Consider the following 18,717-nt stretch of genomic DNA (forward strand, 5'->3'; position numbering starts at 1 on the left):
GTTTAATTTGAAATTGATATTTAATTTCGAAGAGTTATCGTGCTGTTAAAAATAATTTTAAAAAAAAAAAAAAAAAAAAAAAACCGCAATGAGAATTTTCTTCCTCTCGAGCGGATTTCAGTCGAGCGAACAAACTCCGACGACGGCGTCTTTTGGGAACGGCCAGCAATGGCGTTGGGCATCTTCGCTTGCCGGCGGAATATTGGAGTAAGGTTTCGCGCGTAGCTACGAGTTTTGAAAAGTTCCTGGCGGAGAAACTCGACCGGCCGCGGCCTGGAAACTTCTGAACGATGGATGGTTCCGAGTCGAGGAAGTTACGTAAAGGATCACAAACGCGCAGCAGACCGTCGAATACGTCTGAATGTGCCATCGGTCTTGGCCGAGCTGGTCTTATCAGGGCTCTCTCATCCCGGGATTACCGGAAACGGTCGATTTGTCACGAATTCGCCGATCTTTTTCGCCATCGACTACTAGATTCGATCGGCAGGCACACAGGGTGAATCACGTGTCTGACCTGTTTCGTTCTATTTTTACCGCGAGTATTACGTGTCGCTATATCTACATATCATTAATATCCAATTTCGACTTAGTATTCCATGCCCCATATATTACTTTTTATCATATAATTATTTCGCTGTGCGTTTGATAATTAATATTTTTAGTTGTACTTTGAAAAATCATTAATTTAAAATTAAATTATTAATATTCTTTCTAGCGCGTTATATTATTTTAACGTTAACTTATATTTATTTTCCACTAAAGAGAGATACGGTGTTTAAAGTAATTAATTTTTTTCATTTGATTTTTTTGCAAGACCGTGTAATTTTTATGATAATCAATCATTTCGCCATTGACTGTTCGATCGCTCGCAGACTGTAACGAACACGCTCGGCGGCTCTGGTGACTGCACCATCGTCACACGTAGCGGAAGGGTTAAAGAACATGGTTGCTGATCTTTATCGAGGAGATGGCAAGCGATTTTCCGGTACGGTTCCGCCGCGACGCGTAAAGTTTCCCCGGGCAAATCTCGGTATAAAAGGAAACCGGAAGCTGGAGGATAGGGAAAGACGTCTATCCATTCCATTATAGGAATCTCGGGGCACGACGAGCATCGACACGCTCCAATTGTCACCTGCATTACGGGCGCTACACTCCGAGCGGAGAATCTTCAACGGCAACCGCGTCTGGGACTAAAATATTGAAATGCGCACGTCGTTCTCGATACTTTGCTTCCGCCCTCAGCTGTGCTTCATCTTCGACCCTGCTTTCCGCCACGCGCTCGTCTTCCCTTCGCTCTCAATTCAGAGAGAGAGAGAGAGAGAGAGAGAGAGAAAAAGAGAAAGAAAGAGAGAGAGAGATTCACCCCGTCGATTTAAACAATTACACTTCGACCGAGCCGGCAGAAGAAACTCCCGTCGATATCTTAGCCGTTTTTATTCTCGTATATATTCTTGAACTTGCCGTTTATGAATAGAATTTTTTTTTTTTTTGCGAGTCACATATTCAGTGCAGTAACAGTTGAATTATTTATGAAAAATTCTCTTGTTTCGTATTTATTTTTATTCTTATTATTTTATTGTATTGAAATGTCATATTAAGTGAAATTAATCGCACTCGATTTAAGGTATCGATTCGGGTCTTTCGTTTCTTCGCTTATTCTTCTCTTTTTATAAAGCGTACGAGTCGATTTCCAACGCGATACACACAATAGCTTCATACAAGCGTACATACTTATTATCGAATCTGCTTCATTTCACGGATAATCCCGGATTCTACGAACGGCGAAGAGCTTTCCCGCGCTCGTTTGTCGCTATTCTGGTGGCATTTTTCTTCTGCTTTCTTTGCCGCGATACGTACAGTTCCTGCTCGCGATTGAATTGGACCTCGCGATTTTGCGAATTCGTTTTGAATCGAGAACCGACCGCCATTGACACGCTTTTACAGAAACTGAGAAGTGGGATTTGGAGTAAAATTACAAGAGCAAAGAAAGAAATAAGACACTCTTAGAAATGCCGTATAAAAAGTCATTGTTCTTTTTTTCCCTCTTTTTTTTTTCAAAAATTTAAAAAAGTTTTTAGTGTTGAACTTTGCTTGATAACTAAATCTTTAGTTTGAGATAATTTTAACGAAAGATCCTGCACAGAAATATAGATGTTCGCCGAGGCTGCATATCGCGCGAGACTTGGTAAAGATAAAAACGCGGGGGGAGAAAAAAAAAAAAGGAATCGTCAGCTAAGAAGTCAAGTTCGTCGCTTGCTAGACGGGAAATCGCTATACCTACGGGAAAAGAACGAATAAACCGGTTTGTCCAAGCGTGAAGCACGCGAAGTGTCTCCCGCCCGTTCCGTCCATCAACTTTTCACCACCCTTTTCCTCGCTTCTTCACTCTTTTTCGCATTTTTCTATCCTGTCTGTGTACGCTGGTCTTCAAAATGCTGATCTCATCAGAGACAACTTGACCCTTTCGACTCGTTCGTGCTTCGACGAGCTTAATCTCTGTCGCTTAGGTGTTTCAACCCTACATACCTACCCCGCGCCCTCTTCTCCTAAGCTCCGTCATCGGAGAATCTTTCGTCCGTAGGGGAGGAATTTAAAATTCAAACGTAAGTGGCTCTCTCGAGTCGTCGTCGTCGTCGTCGTCGTCGTCGTCGACGTCGACGCCGTCGTCGTTGATGTCGACGTCGACGCCATCGTTCCGCATCACGCGCATCTCTCTTTTCTCTTTCTCTCTCTCCTTCTCTCTCTCTGAGTGTGTGTGTATGTGTGTGTGTGTGTGCAACCTTGCGCGCCCTCGAGGCAACGGTCGTTCCAGATGCATGCATTTCGAGTTGCAACTCCCTGGCGTGGCTTGCACGAAGCGAGCGCTCGAACGGAAGGAGGATGATCGACGGGTAAAACGCGGCTGTACATTATCAAAGTGGATAGAAACGCGCTTGCAATGGGAGGAAACCGCCAGGTTACGCTCCGTGACTTCAAAGTAACACGCTCTTATACATGCTCTTTTGTATATTAATCTCAAACGTTCTAGTGTTGCACATACACTTTTTTGTGCATCAATTTTTTTTTTATTTTTATTTTTTTTTTTAACGCGGAAAAAACAAAAGTAAATGACGCGCGCGCTCTGTAATGTCTAGTTGCAATAAAAAGTAGACGCAGAAAATATATTTGATAAAACAATAAGGCTTTTTTTCTTTTTTTTTTAATTTTTATTAGAGACCTGAATAATCTGGATTCTCCTTATCCAGAGAATTTAAAATGGATACCTAATACATATTTATTTTTATGTAATAAACGAGAATAAATAAATATTTTAAAATAAAAATTAAATTGTATCGCAGTAATATTGCAGGAAAAATCTTTCAACTTGAATAATCCTTAATTATTCGTGAAAACGGGGGAGAGAGATAACGGGAATGAGAAAGAGAGAGAGAGAGACATAAATATATGCATGTATACAATAGAGAGCGAGAACGAGCGAGAGAGAAAGAGAGATAGAGTGGGCGAAATGTCGTACAACGTTGCATTCTAGATCCACGTCGTCGCTGGATGCGTCTCTCGTCAAGTTTGAGTTACGAAACAATGAATATTCATTAATCTCCGGGACACCGCGGTTGCGAAAGCGCGAGTGCGCTTCCGGCGCACCTACGTCGGGATTTCCGCGCGTCGACGGAGGCATCGTTATCGGGAATGTCGTTCGCGTTCGCATCCTCCTTCCTCTTCTCTTCTCTAACGTTTCTCCAATAGCTAATTTAAGAGCAGTAACTAATACTCGTCACCCGGAATAAATCCCGCAATGATTCTCAATGCCCGGCGAACGATCGCGGCAGAAGGAGAAAATATTATCGGACACGCAATGAAAAATTACATTGAATCGACGCATATTAAATTCTAAAATTTAGAATCCATGAAAACAATTGGTGGCCACGCGAAAAGTGCATAAAACTGTCCGTATCGTATCTGATTGCGGAAATTCTACGTACGCAATTAACGAAAGAGCTTTTTTTTTATCTTTCAATCTGCGCGCTTTTGAATTAAAATTTTTCAAACTCTGATTTTGAATATATAATAATTCCGAAAAAGACTTTTCGCAGAAGTAAACATATATTTGCGTAGCTGATAAAACTAACGATAACGAGCTTCACGTGCAGTTTAGAAAATTATAAATTACGGAAAGGAGTTATACTGCGTCGAAAATATTTCTGTCTTAAACCGAAGAACCTCGTGATATTATTCTACAGCGTTCTATTGCGCACAGTGACGAAAATAATGTTTTGTATAAATCGCGTTTCCGTTATATTTAAATAACATCGACGTAGTGTGATTTATTCTTACTCGATATGCCGAAGATAATGATCAGTATTTGTCGAGAACAATTGCATTGCTACTACTAAAAACTCAAATCAAATAACTCCTGTTCGATAAATATCATTATTTAATAATTTAATTATTTATGCAGTTATGTGTAAATAAGAGGCAAAATTGACTAAGGCAAATTTTAAACATATAGCGATACATATTTGAACATACAAATGCAATTTCGACAATAATTTTCGCAAGTACTCCGGAAATTGATTCGGTTAGCTTTCAGTTCTGTGTAATTAATACCACACACATACAAAACAGAATTGTTTATTTAGACAAAAAAGAAAAAGGGGGTCAAACATTTTTTTTAATGTAAATTCAACGTAGGAGGAAGAGATAGAAATTTTTAATCAAGCGAGAGAATTGTTCTCTAAAATGTTTTCACTCTTATTTCCCGATCATTGTCTAACCTCTATCTATTTTTATCTTTTTCGATTATCGTTGCTGATAATACTTCGATGATATAGCAAACGAATTGTGAACTCTCTCGCACATTCTAGTGTTTCGATGATTGGCATACTTGACCGATCGCATTTCACATTTAAACGCTTCGCACTGTCAAACGTGTGAATCACCCTACAGCCTCATCCCTGCTGGCTATTTCGAGGGTAGATTGCACGCGACCACGCCAAATGCAACCCATTTAATACCGCTGAGTAGTCGGAATGCACGCTGATGGTGATTACGCGGGATGGCCCTAGATACTCCACGTTTTTCACCCCGCAAGATTCCTTAGTTTATAGAAAATCGATTTCCAACAGAATAAACACCCGTAATCTTTTTCAGCGCCGGCACATAATTCCTCCTATCTATTTGTTTAATAAAGAATAACGCTAGCAGAGCCGCGCAAATTATGCTTTGGGGGAAAAAAAAAGAAAACAAAAAATGTATTACGAAACTTTTTGAATTAATTTTATTATTTTTATATTCCGTAAATTTATAATATTCTACGACTCTTCGCGATGAAACGCGAAGCTGTAATTCACAGATACTCCCCTACAAGCTATAACAATAATGTTGGGAAAAGTATTTTAATGCTGACAGAGTGCAATTCCATTATTACTAATTCCTCTTTGTAATGTTCCTCCTGTCTCATAAATCTCGCGCACAAAAGAATTAAAATCAAGCTCGGCTGAAATTAATTGAAGCCCCCTTGCCTCTGTGTTTGCTTCTCCGAAGCTTTGTTCAATCCTTTAATTTCCAATAGCCGATAACTAAAATGCCGTTAAAGAGCCTGCCGCGCGATAATAATCATCATTATTCTTAGCTCAGCCCGCCTGCCAACCGTGACTTCGGTACATATTTGGGTCGGAGGCACGAATGCCTTTTCGCATAATACCTAATGCGGGGCCGAGACAATACTCCGACCGAGGATGTATTGCGAATAAGAGAGCAAAGGCGAGCACCTGTAGCCGCGGCAACCGATGACTCTATTATGTGCGGGTGCACCGGCCATTATTCATCCCTCTCGGAGTCATACGCGAGTCGAGTATTCGAAATACAGGGAAGATGAATGGTGGAAGCCGCCGCCGGCGCGACGCGCCAAGGACGGCGGCAGCAATAACCCGGGGATTAAAAGAGAATTAAAAGTGTCGGCCGCGCATCTGTGTCAAGCGCAGAAAGGGCAGAATCATCCGTCGCCGGGATATCGAGGCGGACCGCGGCAGCGAATGAAACGCGGGGGAGGAAGAAGGGGGGAGGAGGGGAGTTAAGGGGACGAGTAAACAAGCGTAACTTCCCGTCCAACCCCGTCGTTGTCTCCACGTGCGTTCTCTTTTTGCCGTTATGCATCGAGTCCTTTAGCTTGCGACGCCGCATGATTTATCTCGCTTTTCGTCCGATTGGTTCTTCCGCTGAAATAATTACCGGCTCTTTTCGACGTGCAGCTATCCCGACGTGATTCGTTTAATTCCGCGAATGCGTTTACCTCAGCAAACCGAATTCCGATATGCGCCAGTCACAACCGATGGGGATTTATTCATTGTTCCAAGCAGCTCTATTGCTAATTTGCGGCATTGTCGATCGCGAGTCGAAACCAGAGCCTTCGTAAATTATATACAGAAAATATAACATGCCGCGTATGATCTTATCGCGATGTTTGAACCGAGCGTTGCGCTCGTAATAATTTAATTAGATTTCTGCCGGGCGAGCTTCGATCTCGAGCACGAGAGATTTATTAGAGGAACGTGAGGCCTATAATCTAATCCGATGTTCTTTCGTAAATCAAATATCGTATCTTACCCTCATAATTTCGCCACACATCATCGTTTCATTACGACGAGTTTCGCGAGTAGTTTCCGAGAGATGCCTAACTGTCTGCGACGCGTTTTCGCTCCGAATGAAAGCAATATACGACGGCAGTTCAATCATTTCCAGCTTATAGAACTCCATCCCCGCGGGATTGGATTTTCCCGATACTTGATATTTTGCAATAGAACGTCGCCGCGTTGTGGCCCCGCAGCTACGCATGCTATTTCCATTTATTATCGAATTGCCATACGCCCGCGTATAGTTAAGCCGTATTCGCGAGTGATTTATTATTCGCGTTTGTTCCGCAGGCCGTATCGATTCTTGCGCATAATTAACGTAGAGGGGGGAACGGAGGGCTTTTAGAAATCGCCGCGCGATCATCACGTCGGACGAGTGTCCCGTCGAGTAGAGTGTAAATTATCATCGTGACGGAATAACTGCACGATCAGATGCTCGGCGAGATCCCGCGCGAGGCAAATCATATTCCCGCATGTGTAATGCGTCGAGTCAGCATTTTTTTTTCTTCCTTTTTTTTTTTTTTTCCTCCTGATATACCTCTTCCCTCCCTCACTAACCCACCCACCGTCTCTTTCCCGTACTCTCCATCAGAAAACAGCCAGGCCAGAAGTTGCGCAAACTCGTAGAGGGTCGTATTTGCTGGAAGGCCGGGTATTGCGAGTGACAGCTGGCTGTTCATTATTCCTGGATTACCAGACTGGCGCACAAGGGTGAAAGCGAGACGGAAAAGAAAAGCGAGGGTTTGGGGAATGCAAGAAAGATGGGCGCGGGAAGAAGAGAAAGAGAGCCCAAGTGCACGTTGAATGAGACGAGCGAACGAGCGAGAGGAAGAAAGATGAGGGAGCCTTCAGCTCAAAATATTGAAACTCTCTCCGGTCTACTCGACGGTAGGAAGAAAGAGCGCGAATCTTACCGTGCTGTATCGTTAGGTGCTCGTAGTTTTGAAGATTTCCCTACCGCGCTTTGCCTCACTGGCCCATTCCGGCCAGGCATAAATAAAAGCTGATGAAAATGATCGAAGTCTCGGAAGTTTATTTAACAAAGAGCGTATTGTTATTGTAGAAAGGGTTTACACTTTGTTCGCGAACTTTAGCCGTTTTTCCGTGAAACGCCGGGGATTTGTTAAAAAGATTTATCATTACTAAGTTTATTTCCGCGCGTAACTAACATACTCCGTAACGATACTCGCTGATCACCCATTGTACCGGAATCTCCGACTCCGCAGCTCTTTTTTTTTTCTTTTTTTCTTCTTTTTTTTTTTGTATGTACATATCACGTTTCTATCTAGACAAGGTTCGTTATTTCCAACATTTGCTTAACAACTACTAACCAAAGTTCAACATTTTGCTTGACATTTCGCGAGGTAGATTTTTTTTTTTTTTTTTTTGTACCGCAAACTCTTTTAACGTTCGGAAATATCGCGCACGAGCGAGAAATATTATTATATTACAAGCATATATTTATTGTTATATTAATTAATGCAACTGGGATGAGATATAAAGCAAGAATTGAAATACGTGAGAAGAATTACGGGCTAATAAAATGTAAAGATTAAGCGCAAACAAGTCTAAGTCGTGTTACGTCGTGGCATTTGTTTCGCGAGCAATAACCGGTGAGATATTTCGTTTTAACGGGCATTTAAAAGAACATCAAGCGCATCTTAATTCGCGTTCTCCTCGATCTCTCCCCGTCGTTTTCTTTCTATTTGTATTGGTCTTTCGCTGCACTCGACGGATCGAAGAATGTTTACCGATAGAACAAGTTTTACGAGAGTCTATAAAGCATCGCGCTGCCCCGGCTAAACACTTAATACTCGTCGCGGGACTGACTGTCTGACGTAGTCGCAAGCACAGCGCGAGGGGAACGTTGTATTTTAATTACGCCGGATACCGCTTTATGATCTTATAACGGTCATGAACGAACCGACGCTAGGATTACGAGTCTCCGTGGACGATCGTAACATTCGCGAAAATACATCTTTCATCGCCGGTTGTATTTATGTCTTGTAGCAATAATGTAAAAAGGCTACGTGGCGGGCGTACTTTGAAAATTACTTTAGGGAAATTAGATATTAAACTAGTAAGCCGTCGGTCTCCGTATAATAGAGGGTTACGTGAAATACCTTACATCAAAACCGCAAAGACATTAAATCAATACCGTATTAACGTCGCGAACGCGAACGCCGGAAGTTCATCGCGATTAACAAGGATAATTATTTTCCGCTACACTGCACTGATACCGAATATTGTTTTTCGCCTGATTAGGTGAGACTGGCCGAGGAGAGTTTTAAAATTTACATGCAAATTATTTTCTGAACAATTTCGCTGAAATTATTTTTCGCGTTGTCGCATTTTTTTTTTTATTTTTTTTATATTTTATATACATCAATTTTTTTTAAGGAACGGCGCAATTTAAGAGAAAAGAATATACATATATTCAGCGAGTATTTACGTCTATTTAAATAAAAAGGGCAAAGTAAGAAATAATTCTTCTCTGCTTTTAGATAGCATTTTTTTATCGTTAATAAAATATCCCTCCCGAACTTTCTATAAATTTCCATATATATTTTCTTTTAAAATTCTAATTTTTAGATGACACCTGACTGTACTCATTTAAGTCAGGGGAGCATTGCTTTTTGCATTAAACATTCTTTGAAGCATAATGTTCGTAGAGTCTTAAAAGGGTTAAATCTAGTTGCACCCCCGGCCCTTTTCGTTTCCTTCTACTCTTCACGCCCCTACGGTTTTAATAAGGCTTGATTACGAGTTTTACGAGCAGTCGGCTCGCGTTGCGCATCCCGGTTGATGGCCTCCCTCAAGTGCTGCTTGGCTCTCGCGAGTAATTAAGTTTACAAGTGCAGCCTGTCTTCGTCGTAGCGGCGCGAGACCTTCTTCTTCGTGTTCGGGTTAAGTGAACGGCGCTTTCCGCGATGCAACGACCAATAACGAGTAATTGCAGCCGGAGAGCATTTCCCGGCGTAGTCGCGCGACGAGGGGGATGCGATTATAACGACGGCAATAATCGCGGCCACGACGAGGCACAATCACGTTTCCACAATGCTCGGCGATTAGGATTAACATAGTTACCGGTCCCGTTTTCTTTCTCCGCGCCGCCTCGACACGTCTGACGTAATTCGTCGCGTTATATTCTGTTAACGACGATAATGACACCCGCCACATGGTGGAAATTCGCGTTGTCTCATTAATAATGATAACAGCGGTAGCCCCGATGAGAAATACGATTTTATTATCATAGTAATTGCGACTCATAATTTTCTGGCAGCAGCATTTGCGCGAGCAGAAATTTATGCTGCCATCTCATTAACAATAATGATAATAATAACAGCGGAGAAATATAATTTTGTTTTCATGGAGTCTGTCATGAGGTCGGGAATAATTGTTTCCTAGCGAATTAATAGTTTATGTAAACGATCGCGGAGTAACTTTCGCGCCGCGGCCTCATTAATTGTCTCATCGTGGTATCGCGTCGTACGTAGCCCGGCACCGAATCGTTTCCCGCGACAAGTGACGACAAGCGTCAACTTTTAACCGCGCACGCGACCGGGCATTTATCAAGATCATTTAACGGCCAGAAGAGGATCTTTGTCACGCACGCGTATAATTATTCTCGGGCGTGTGGTATGCGCTATATGTACGAACGTCCCTCCCGTATAAGCTTAATTAAACGTATAACTGAAATTACGAGCAATTAGAGCATTCAAAGACAAGAGATTTATGGGATATTCTGCTTATCGCGCACCTAACACGAAAGCAAAACTTTCCAAATTTTCTTACAACGCTTTAATAAGTTTCATTATACTAAATGTGTATTTTTACCGCATTGTATGTCGCGAGTTAATCCTTTCACGACTGTTCCCGGTGCGGTTTTTTTTTACGTTTGCATATCGCATATTGGAGTTTATCGCGTAATGATTTCTATCTACGGGCAATTTTGGGTAATTTGGAGGAATTGGGGATAAAACGATATTTAAGATGTTTTATCTTACCCTCCCGTATTTACATGTTATTTAAGTTTAACGTTCTACTCTGCGAATGGGAAGTGGAATTATTGCTGCATAAATGACTAACGTTCTACAAAGCGTAGATAAGGGTAGGTTGCCGTAATTTCCAGGGACATGGAATAATCCCATTTACCTGATGCTCGAATTACCTCGCCTCGAATCGTGGAATATAAATGATGTCGTGCGTAATTTCGGTAAAAGTCAACGCGACGCTTATTGCGTACCTGATTCGGCCCGTCGCCTAAGCGCCACGAAATATGCCACTTCGTGACAAAGACAAATTCTCGCAGATATAGTTTCTTTAACGTGCTCGTCTTACGAGCATGAACAAATAATCAGCCGGTCACTCATTTTTATTTAGCGGAAATACAGTTTTAAAAGAAAAAATTGTGTCATGCATCATTATCGACTTACCGGTTCGATGCGCAGCGGCGGAGTTACAGCTACTGATGACACTGTAACATAATAATATAAATTTTTATTTAGAGATGCCGAAAATAATTTTTACTATTAAAAAAAAAAAAAATTATATGAGTCTCTAATCAATTTAATAAAAAAAAGTTTTCTGATATTAGAAATTATTATATTTAAAGAAGAAGGTGATCCTTACCCAAAGGTTGCTCCGCCGAAGCAGGATGCCTTTCCGAGGCCTCCTCCTCCTCTCAGTTGGGACGTGTCGAGTCCTCCTTCCGCGCACAAGAAACTCGCGAGAACCGCGACCGTGAATTTAGAATCGCGAGAACTACTACTAATTTAACACTATTTACCGCGCGATACTATCACGACACTCCCGTTTGAAAACAAAATCGTATTATAAAATTACCCGCCCGAATACTATGCGACATTTCCGTAAAAACGACCGACGAACCGGCTGCGGTTCGTTTAAACAGTAATATCGGCGGTGACGGCACTTTGAATTGTCCTTGGCACTTTTATCTGTAACAAAGAAATAAAGATTTACATTGTAGAGATGTTAAAAATATTTATCATTGCTTTAAAAAAAATCTATACGCGCCTTTAAGTTAATTTATTAATTAAATAATTTAAAAACTTTTTTCTGGTTGTCTAAACGGCAAATCTATTAATTTTGTATAGACAAAAAAATGATTCTTACCTTCCGAGTGGCTCCGCAATGCCCGATGCCCTTCCTGAGCCTGCTCCTCCTCTCAGAACGTCTGGTATGGTCCGGGATCCTCCTTCGATGCATGAGACATTAGCGAAAGATCTCTCCCAAGATAAATCTGACGAACCGACTGCGATTCGTATATTAGTTATCGGCGACAACGGCACTTGAGCTCCTCCTCAGGGTCGGTCTTCATCTGAAACAGAATAAAAATTTATTTGGTTAGCATGATTAATATTCCAGGATGTTGAGTCCGCCCGCCGTGACGAAATCGTACCTATAATTGTACTTTACCAGTGCAGAATATCGGTCGCACAACTTACATTCACGTTAGCTAATTTTTTATAAGCAGAGAAGGAACTTATTTATCAACGCGTAACTGCTCCGGTTGACTACGTACTCGACTGGCTCGACTAAAACAGCGCCAAGGTGATCGCCGGATCACGTGATCATCGCGCGACTCACCTACTGCAACATGAGCCACATACGCTGCACGAGCCATGTACACATGTCGCGACCTCTGCCGTTTCCTTCCCGCTACGCAGCGATCGCGCACGAAAGAATTTTCCACACACGGCCGGTAGAAATAAATCCGCGACCGACTTGCTCTCGAAGCCCGGTCGAAAAGAGCCTAATCACTTGTTCAGAATTATCGGTGATCGCTCTAAGGACACGATTGTAACATACGTGTAAATGGGAATAAAACTTACTTTTGTGGAGTAGTATTTCTTCACAAGGAGTCTCCGCATGCCAAGCACTCCTTGGAGAAGTTCACCCGTGCCTGGATACGTCGTGCGTCGCATGTGCGTAATACTTCCGGTGCAGGTGGCTCGTCTCATGTGTAGGTGCTGCGTGTACGGTCGCCGGCGTGAGAGAGAGTGAGAGCGGTAGCGCGGCTCGGCGCTCGCTTCCCCCACCCTAGCGTCCTCTCCTGGCCCCACTCCTCGCTCCGCTTTACCGCACGCAATTAAAACGCGCTGTAAAAGAATTAAAACGCCGAATGTTATGTTGAGTATTAATTGAATATTAATTTCAACGCGTCGCGTATGTAACTGCTGGATATTTGTCGATTAATCAATCGCTCGTAATTTGCGTAATCAACGTAGAAAAATTAATACAGTTTATATATAAATGTATATATAAATTCTATTTTACAAAAAGCAAAAAGTGTCCGAAATGTTCTATAAGATGCGTACATCTGTAATTCATTGCTGGAAATTATTTCAGTAATTTAGTCCTTTTATTTTTATCTTAATATTTAATAATTTAAATAGATGAATAATTTAAAGCTGTGTAATAATTGATTTGATTTCCGAGTAATTTACGACAATGCTGACGTTAGATATAATCTTTTTTTAAGTATTTGTATTTATTTATTTGGAAAGACTACTCTTTTCTCTCGAAAAACCGAAAATAATTTCTACATGACTTTGCGTTATATATTTCTATCAAATATGTCTTTTTTAACCCCGAGTAAAAAATGGTGCTTTACACTTCAGCTGAAATAAATCTCCATAAATTGTTATTATATACGTTTTGTATGTTTGAACATCAAAATCAATTTTTCTCGAAACGTTTCTAAATGGTTCTTGATCGTTATTGCCGTGTACCCGCCATTTGTCACGGCCAATGGAAATCACGCGCATAAATCATGCGATCTTGTCACGCGCCGATCAGGCTCGATCCGAGTTTGATAAAGAATATATATTGGAAAGGATTCATTGAATAAAGTCCCTAAATTTCCATCGTCGGCGTGGCGAATAGATTTCCGCTGCGCTCGTATGAGAGAAGAACGTATATCGCAAATAAGTGTTTCAAGTAGAAAGAATTTATCGCTCGGCTTCTACGCTCTCGACACGTGTATATCTCCCGCGAAATCGATATGCGATTTCGATGCTCGCCGTACATTTCCACCACCGGATGTTCGCGGAATACCGTCGCGTTCGACGAGCGATGATATGTTTTATTCATTTTTCGCACTCTAAATTCATAACATTTCGCAAAACAGACAGCTTTATTCCACGTGTGTTGAAACTTTTTTCGGCCACCGTGCTCGACATAAACGATTACGAAAAAATCGCGATTGATTCCAGAACGAATTTCACGAATACCAGGGGGGGGAGGGAAGCTCGCTCGGATCTCGATCAACCTGACGGCGAACGAACGAAAGATAAAATGTTGCCGCGACTCAGAGTTAAACTTTACTACTGCTGGAAGAACGCTCGTCCAAGTTACTTAGGGGTCGTAAACCCGAAGTGCATAATTCAACGCGGCTCAACGAGCGTCACGCATTTCGGGTTTACGATCCCTAACGAACGTTATGCGATTTCGCGTGCTATTAAATAAAATCCATTTACTGCGGACAAAATCGCCAACTTTTAAGCCACGCGACATGAGTTCGCTTGCTGCTATGTCTCGGCTAAATTTTATCGCCTATCACCAAACTGAGGTCATAACAAACTTGACCACGTATAAAAACAATGTATTCCTCGCTCGGAACTAACGTAGGTTGTATAAATCGCTCGCGCAGGTAGGTACTCTATAAACCCACTAAAATATTTCATATGTAGTATATTTTACATCGCACGCTGTTTTTAAATTGTTACGCGAAATTTGAACATTATTTATCGGCAGATTCCTCGAAAGATTCGCGATCGAATCTACCGGACGTACAACCAGAAAGGGGGAGGAAAAAGGGAGGAAAAAAAAATAGGATATTAAATGCATTCGAAACCGCGTATAGATTTACATAATATCGATACAGGTGGGCTGCAAGAATATAATCCTCAGGTCGGCCAGCTTTGAAATATCACACGCCACATTCTGTATAATCCGTTTCTTTAATTTGCATATTAAATACATATTCGAGTCCCTGTACTCTCGTCCTCTCTCTTGTCTCTTTCTTTCTCCGTGCTATTCCTCTAAAACCCTTTCTCTCCCGCTGCCCCCGACACATAAATATGTACCCTATCCGCGGATTCATCTCGGATTCTACGCGGCCGCTTTTGCGTATAGCATTTGGATGGATATACAGAAGAATAGGAGGAACGAAAAAATTAACTCTCCTGGGAATTCGTTAAACAAGAAATTGTTCATTACATAGGATCATCCTCGGCTTTACGCTCGGGCGATGCTTTGTGCGATTTCGTTGCAATTATACATCTTCTCTTTGCACCTTTTAATAATCTTAACAGTATTTTTTTTATTTTTGTTTTATTTTATTTTATTTTATTTTATTTTATTTTTTATTTATTTAGTCTTTAACAGTCGTGCCATACTGCAGCTAATTATTTTGATACAATATTATCTAATAATGAGAAACCAAACTGTCAGAGGAAAATATAAATTAAAATATTTTTACTGAAGTAAAATGGTTTGGACATTTCATATATAAAGTTCTTGTTGATTTATTCTCCTCGTGGGACACATTACAATATGTATGATAATATATTACGGTTGAAAAAGCGAAGTTTGCTTTAACGAAAGTGTGTCATCATTTATCTAAATTTAATTCCCCTTCTCCCCCGATCAAAAATGACTATCAAGGTTTTGACTCGTCGGTTATTCAAAAAAGCTGTATTATGTAAGTTTTAATATCGAGCGCCGTCTTGTTCGTCATACTTTTATTTTACGTTAAAGTACGATCAGAATGAAGATTGTTCGCAACGCGCCACCGAACATTAGACTTTGTAAAGGGATGTATCGCAATAGTATATTAATCGATAATCAACTTCGGATGAAATAAATCGCATATGACTGAACAGGTTTCATTTTTAACGCTCGTAATGTCCTTTGCCGTTCCTTTCTCGTTCACCTTCCGCTTCTCGCTCTCAGCTGTTCCTAGAACGCGGAACGCGAGTGGAGGATATAGAGAGCTAGTAAGAATCAAAGGAGACAATATAAGGGACGAGGAAACGAGACTGTCGTGTCAGAAAGAAATGAAGACAGAGCTATCAGTTACAGAACGCCGTCTGCACGGAAGCAATTCATTCCGCTTCAACTGTTCAACTCTTATCCGTCCAAGGTTTTCCTTCCACTTTTCCGATGCTGTCCCTCCTCCCGCCGAAATCTTTTGATCTCGCCTGCTGCGCTTACCTGCGCCACATGTAGCATATGAACTTTGAGCAAAGGCGATATCATTTTGAAAAAAAAAAAAATAAAAAAAAAAGAATGAGTAACGGAGAGAAACGTAGTTGCAGAAAAAAAAAAATTATATTTGTAACGGGCAGCTGAGAACCAGGCCACACATACACATACACGCATACTCTCACACTCGATTATTTCTAATCTAAAAGAATCAAACGAATTTCTTGTCACGAAATGTTAAATGAAAATATTTGTAATCCAGAATCAATTGCGCAAGCAGAGCTTCTTAAAATCTTACTCATAAAGGATATAAAATTTCGTTCTTATGGACGGGATTATTTTTATATTTTATAATTGTACTTTTGACGGCGAAATCTCTGAAAAGAGGTCGCATTTTTGTTATTTATATATCATCGTGAAACGAAGACACGGCTTAAATGCACATGTACGATGCAATCACCGTAGGCGATATTGTTAATCCCGCGTCACACGCTATCATTTTGACACACGGACTTTATTCCACGTGATAACTTTAGGAGAAAAATAGAGTATTATATAACAGGATTAAATTTCTTTACGTTTTAATTACATTCAGGCATCAAGATTCACGCGCGCCGATTCTGTTGGCTGCAATTATCGTATAAAATATCCGAAAAATTCTTCGATATAATTTTCAACGCCGTGAAACTACGTAATTAAAATATATTGATTTGTTTTTTTTTTTTTTTAATAAAAACACGTTTGCTGAACAGCAAGCGTTTTGGCTTTCATTTAAACATATTTAAATTTTATTCGGTTCTATTAAATAATACGAAAAGAAATAAAACAGCTTGTTAAATATGTAAAACTAAAGTATTATAGATATTCGATATTTTTATCAAGATACGAAACTTGATCGAGCTAACTTTTACGTTTCTCTTCTGTTCTTCTCATTCTCTCTTTCTCTCTCGCTCGTTCGCTTACTCTCTGCATGCATATGTTTCACCCTCAGTATGCAAACATCGTGGCTTTAATTATGCGGACTAATTACCTGAATTAACGCGAATTAACTCCGTGGTCCGTTTGACCTGCCGCTCTCTGCCGGTCCTAAACCCGTTGATAATCCGAACGCAGCTCGCACTGATTACCAAAGATCGGTGAGACGTTCCTGCACTTACCGCAAACTACAAGTAGAAACACCGAGCTTTGACGTGTCACGTTAATTTTCAACCCTATTTACTACAAATCTGAACGGACATTACATCCAGATGGGAAATCTTAAACGAGAAGCTGATAATCGGTGCAACATTATTTTGAACGTTACAGCTCTTGCAATATTATTTCGCGACAGTTTAATTTTTATTCCTTCGTACTCTAACTGAGATGTGTACTTCTTGACTACCGGGAAAAAAAATACGGATTACGTAAGTAACGCTTAGTGTAATAAAAGAATTAATATAAGAGACAGATATAATAAGGAAATAAATTCGAAAAAGTATAAACGATTGATAGAAATAAAAAATAAAAAAAGAAGTATAAATTATTATTCGATAGAGAGATCGGTGGCAAGGTTGTTAGTTGGTTTACTAAAATAATATTAATTTCATGCTGGTTGATCGCAACGTAATGTCACAAAGGGACGATTCGCCGCTTTCTTGTCGAGGTGATGCGCAGCTCGTCTTTCCGGCCAGCCAACGTTCCCGATATCGCTCGTTATTAAAATTAAATTGCATTATTAACGCTTCGCGAACGATTTCCGACGGTTTGTACGGCAATTTGCGGCCGAGAGAGCGTCCGTGGAAATTCGAAAAGGGATTAACCAGCCGACCCCCTGTCCCCGCCGTTCTACTTCAGCTCGCCTCTTGCCTTCCCTCCCTCGTCTCTCCACCCTCTTTACAAAGCCTCTCCCTACGGTGCCTTGCAGGCCGAGGGATTTATACAATTAATTCTCTAATTTGTCGCGCTCACGTCGGATTTCGTCGGTAATAGATTTTCATCGATCGTCACACAACCCGTTCCTCCTGTAGCTTTTTATCGCCGCTAGCCTTCTACGCGTCCTCTCTTTGTTGCGCTCTTGCTGGCATACATTTTGTTTAATTCTCATGCGTTATAATTATTTTCGTTTTAATGAAAACCGCAGCGATGTAGTTGTCAAATGGCCATGACCAGTGCGAGAGTTTTGATGCCTTCTTGTATTTTCGCGAATTTTATTAAAAAATAAGTACGTAATATATAATGTAAAATAGTTTGTATCGATAATTCTTATTATTTTCTTTATTACGGTTTGATCATAATTAGAGAGTACAGTGACGATGATTTATTTGTGTAATAAAATGCCATATGTCCACAAAGCTATTACCCTTTCACATTTTACACTATGAATGTTTACAGTAACCATTTTTTAATAATACGTAAGGCATATTTGTTGGATAGATAATTGAAATTTCAATGAAATTGGAAATTTGAGAATATACTGACAAGTTTAATTTATATTTTTTATCAAATACGTAACATTGTATAAAGCAATATTTTACGCGAATATTATTTGTTTTGCTCAAACATTATCTTTTTTTTTTCGAAAAAAAAAATAATAATAAAAAAATAAAAAATTTTGATACGCGACTCTTGAAACACAATATTCTTTTTCACCATGGAATTACGGTTATTTTTGTAAAACTCGATTTATTTTGTAGGTTGCGAGTGAAAATTAAATTTTTATCGCTTCACACACCGCGCGTGTTAAGGTGCAATAAAGTGCATGAAATTTTAAAGCGCAAAATTAACGTCGGCAATAATATAGCGGGCAACAAACGCGCTAGCATGGAATAATTGTTATATTTAATGGATACATTGACTGATCTATTTAATGCTGAGAATC

General features: G+C 40.4%; 1 protein-coding gene and 1 long non-coding RNA gene across 11 annotated transcripts in view; one reads left to right on the plus strand and one right to left on the minus strand.

Annotated features, from left to right (window-relative positions):
- The window catches only part of Rbp6 (RNA-binding protein 6), a 531,138-nt gene that overhangs the window by 439,910 nt on the left and 72,511 nt on the right, over window positions 1-18,717 (plus strand). The gene's annotated exons all lie outside the window — the stretch shown is intronic.
- On the minus strand, window positions 11,123-13,162 carry LOC139103444 (uncharacterized). Its single transcript, XR_011545889.1, has 2 exons — window positions 11,766-13,162; window positions 11,123-11,587 (listed from the first exon to the last, which is right to left on the minus strand). It is a non-coding gene; the product is annotated as an uncharacterized lncRNA (long non-coding RNA).

Source organism: Cardiocondyla obscurior, linkage group LG06 (genome assembly GCF_019399895.1).
Source record: "Cardiocondyla obscurior isolate alpha-2009 linkage group LG06, Cobs3.1, whole genome shotgun sequence".
NCBI classification, from domain to species: Eukaryota; Metazoa; Arthropoda; class Insecta; order Hymenoptera; family Formicidae; genus Cardiocondyla; species Cardiocondyla obscurior.